The following is a 4,765-nucleotide window of genomic DNA, read 5'->3' as shown; positions in this document are numbered from 1 at the left end:
AGTTTATATAAAGTAAGGTAAAAACTTTAAACAAAGAGATAAATGGCTGAAAGTCATACAGAAATAAAAAAGGAAAAAGAATTCAAGATTTTCCCTATAAGAGAAGAACTAGAATAATAATACAGCTATCAAGCTTAGGAATAAGAAACAACCAGAAGGTCGTGAAAATTTAAATGCAGTAATTTTTTTTTTAATGGCGTCAATAGATATTGTCCATAGACATTACGTAGAGCTTAAGAGTTTAAACATCAAAAGAATAAAACTAGAAATATTTGAAGGTAATTGCCTTAGAGGAATGGCCTCAGAGGTGAGGAATGTGTATTGAGAGTCTGTTTATATGGATCACGAGCTCTTGGGTATATATTACTTTGACATTATTTTTAATAAAAATAAAGCAGTTGCCTCATACCACTAAGCCTGCAATTAGTCCTTTCTTTCTAAGGTTTAGATACTTCCTCTTCTGTAGGTATGTACTTCCATATCTAACAGAGTCTCATTGTCTTGGAATCATTTGCTTGCCTTCGTCAATGCCAAATGGGAGAAAAGAATATGTTCAGACAGATAGATAGATACATAGATAATATGGGTGTATATAAAGATCATATTTCTAGAAAAAAAATGAAAAAGAAACATTGGTTGTCTGTTGAAAGACAGAATATAATAACATTTTATTTAAAAAATTATTTTAAAAATGTCTTTATGCCTTTTAAATATACCTGTTTAAAATAATTAAAAGAATACATAAAATATAACCTTATTTAGAGATGTGATACTGAATTCCTCTAATATTATTTACTAGCTTTTGATTTGTTATATGATCTTCAAAAAACTGCCACGTAAATATTAAAACTGCCAATTTTAAACTCAGCCGTTTTCCTGAAACTTTATAGTAGCTTTATAAAGGGAAAGGACAAATACTTGGTTTTCCCGTCTAGTTTGTTCTTTATTCACACAACATAACCTCAAGCATAAAGCATAAATTAGTGTGCCTACATTTCAAATCTACAATTTAAGAATAAAGTAACAGGGAAATGGATATGGATATCAGAGAAATGGGGATATGAGGCAGTTTTTCTCTACTTCAAGCTTTGGGTTTGTTAACAGAGAGAAAATCCATTAGCAAAATATAAAGCATGATGCTCCCTTCCTCATTTGACAGATGAAGAAAGTGCTTATCAAGAGTACACAGACATTCAACATTTCATTCCCAGTGCTTTCATATGTGGTACCTATTCCGTAATTAAACCAGGTATCTTTCTCAGCAAATCTTATTCTAAACTTCATAGGATTTCTAAACATCAATCAGTAAAACATACGTACACTTGCCTCTAAGTCTTTGAGGAGGCTTGCAAAACAAAGGGAGTTTTAAAAGTTGCTGTGAGCCAGGGAGGGGAGGATTTTTATAAAATTACCTATGAAATTATACGTGACACACAAAATGATATTCAGCAATAAGTAAAAGTTCTGATTTATTATTGTTTGTAGGCTATACTGTAGCGTCGCATACTTTCTACTATATCAATGTGTAAATCCTCATATTGTTTCATATTTCATGAAACAATATGAGGATTTTCAGAATACATATTTATAGTGAGAAATTATACAGCATATAGTGTCTCCTAACTAGTTATATTTCAAGTCATAGTTTGTGCACTGTGAGTGTTATAAGGGATGGTATACATTTCTTTTTGTGAACACTGATTTTCTCTGATCCATATGATATAGATAATGTATGTAAAAACAATGAAACAAATTTATTTAAGAATAACCCTGAATGGACAATCCAAAAAATAAGAAGAAGAAGAACAATATTATTATAGTGGGTGCTGTGGTGCATTGATGGGATTCCCCTTCAGGACACAGGCACTTACTCCCTCAGCTGACTGCTCACAAATTGGTCCCTTCCCAGCAATTCCCCGGGAAATGCCTAGTTCATTTGAGGTACAGAGGACAGTCCCCCTTCCACATTTTAGGGCAACTCTGAATGTAACCAATGGAACTGATTATTTGATACATACATACATACATCTAATTTCTACACTGGTTACACACCTGACAATATATTGATATAGTTTTGACTTTAAACAGCCAAATTTGTTTTATTTTTAATTTTTTAAAATTTACTCATGTATTTACCATTTCTGCTACTGTTCATTTCTTTTAGTATATCCAAATTTCTATCTGGTGTGTCCTTTTCATTTTATTGAATAACTTTCAGTCACATTTCTTTCAGTGCAGGTTTACTGACAATCTTTTTTTCAACACTTTTTCTCGAAAAATGTTTATTTTGGGCTTCATTTTATTATAACTTTATTAAATTTTAATTGATGTATAATAAACTGCACATGTTTAAATTGTATGATTTGACCAATTTTGACATTCATATAGAGACGGGAAACCATCACCACAATCAATACAGTAAACATTTCTATCATCCCCCCAAAGTTTCCTTGTGCTTTTTTTCAATTCCTGCACAGCTCTCTGATAATCTCTGAATTACTTATTACTACATTTTAGCTTGCATTTTCTAGAATTTGATAGAAATAGAATTATACGTGGGTCCTATTGTTTGCTTGGCTTATTTTACTCAGCATAATGATTTTTAGATTTGTTTAGACTGTTATCAGTAGTCTGTTCCTTTTTTTTTTCCTGAAAAAGTTTTATTGTGCACAGCGGGAGAAGGCTCACTCCTTCTTGGCTGCTGCCTTCCTCATGGCAGCCGGGACATTGCTCAGCTTCTCTCTCTTCCTCTTGGCACGGATGTGTGTCCCCACCCTTTTCTTGATGAACTTGAGGGCCCGCTTGTCCTTGGAGACCTTGAGCAGCCATGGCCCGCCGCTCATAAGGGGTGAAGCAGCACACCTCCCGGATCATGTCCCGCACGAACTTGGTGTGCTTGGTGAGGCACCCGCGGCGGTGGCTGTGCCTTGGCTTGCTCACTTCTTGGTCACCTTGTGGCCCTTGTTGAGGCCCACAGCCATGGGGTAGCACAGAGCTATGGCTGCTGCTCTTCAATGGCTGCCAGGGTGGAAAAGCCAGTAGTCTGTTCCTTTTTATTGCTGAGTAGCATTCCATTATATAGATATTCCACAGTTGACAAACAGATACCGGTGGGTGAAAAGCAAGAGAATCTTAGGACATCTTTTTTTTTTAATTAATTAATTTACTTATTTTAACATCTTTATTGGAGTATAATTGCTTTATAATGGTGTGTTAGTTTCTGCTTTATAACAAAGTGAATCAGCTATAAGTATACATATAACACCATATCTCCTCTCTCTTGCATCTCCCTCCCACCCTCCTTATCCCACCCCTCTAGGTGGTCACAAAGCACCGAGCTGAGCTGATCTCCCTGTGCTATGTGGCTGCTTCCCACTAGCTATCAATTTTGCATTTGGTAGTGTATATATGTCCATGCCACTCTCTCACTTTGTCCCAGCTTACCCTTCCCCCTCCCCCTGTCCTCAAGTCCATTCTCTAATAGGTCTGCATCTTTATTCCCATCCTGCCCCTAGGTTCTTCATAGCCATTTTTTTTTCTTTTTAGATTCGCTATATATGTGTTAGTATACGTTATTTGTTTTTCTCTTTCTGACTTACTTCAGTGTGTATGACAGACTCTAGGTCCATCCACCTCCATACAGATAACTCAATTTCGTTTCTTTTTATGGCTGAGTAATATTCCATTGTATATATGTGCCACATCTTCTTTATCTATTCATCTGTTGATGGACACTTAGGTTGCTTCCATGTCCTGGCTATTGTAAATAGAGCTGCAATGAACATTGTGTTACATGATTTTGAATTATGGTTTTCTCAGAGTATATGCCCAGTAGTGGGATTGCTAGGTTGTATGGTAGTTCTATTTTTAGTTTTTTAAGGAACCTCCATACTGTTCTCCATAGTGGCTGTATCAATTTACATTCCCACCAACAGTGCGAGAGGGTTCCCTTTTCTCCACACCCTCTCCAGCATTTATTGTTTGTATATTTTTGGATGATGGCCATTCTGACTGGTGTGAGGTGATACCTCATTGTAGTTTGGATTTGCATTTCTCTAACGATTAGTGATGTTGAGCATCCTTTCATGTGTTTCTTGGCAATCTGTATATCTTCTTTGGAGAACTGTCTATTTAGGTCTTCTGCCCATTTTTGGATTGGGTTGTCTGTTTTTTTGATATAGAGCTGCATGTGTTGCTTGTACGTTTTGGAGATTAATTCTTTGTCAGTTGCTTCATTTGCAAATATTTTCTCCCATTCTGAGGGTTGTCTTTTTGTCTTGTTTATGGTTTCCTTTGCTGTGCAAAAGCTTTTAAGTTTCATAGGTCCCATTTGTTTTTGTTTTTATTTCCTTTTCTCTAGGAGGTGGGTCAAAAAGGATATTGCTGTGACTTATGTCATAGAGTGTTCTGCCTATGTTTTCCTCTAAGAGTTTTATAGTGTCTTGCCTTATATTTAGTTCTTTAATCCATTTTGAGTTTATTTTTGTGTATGGTGTTAGGGAGTGTTCTAATTTCATTCTTTTACATGTAGCTGTTCAGTTTTCCAAGCACCACTTTTTTTTTTTTTTAACATCTTTATTGGAGTATAATTGCTTTACAATGGTGTGTTAGTTTCTGCTTTATAACAAAGTGAATCAGCTATACATATACATATATCCCCATATCTCTTCCCTGTTGCGTCTCCCTCCCTCCCACCCTCCCTATCCTACCCCTCTAGGTGGTCACAAAGCACTGAGCTGATCTCTCTGTCCCAGCACCACTTATT

The 4,765-nt window shown here is 35.9% G+C and overlaps 1 pseudogene across 1 annotated transcript; it reads right to left on the bottom strand.

Annotated features, from left to right (window-relative positions):
- Positions 1-375: 375 nt before the first annotated feature.
- Positions 376-2,990, bottom strand: LOC309667167 (large ribosomal subunit protein eL36 pseudogene; annotated as a pseudogene). The gene has a single exon. The product of its transcript is annotated as a large ribosomal subunit protein eL36 pseudogene (transcript).
- Positions 2,991-4,765: the final 1,775 nt, after the last annotated feature.

The sequence above is a fragment of the Balaenoptera physalus genome, assembly GCF_965194825.1.
Source record: "Balaenoptera physalus genome assembly, chromosome: 9".
Lineage (NCBI taxonomy): Eukaryota > Metazoa > Chordata > Mammalia > Artiodactyla > Balaenopteridae > Balaenoptera > Balaenoptera physalus.
The sequence above is the reverse complement of the archived record's forward strand: the minus strand, read 5'-3'. Positions and strand labels throughout refer to the sequence as shown.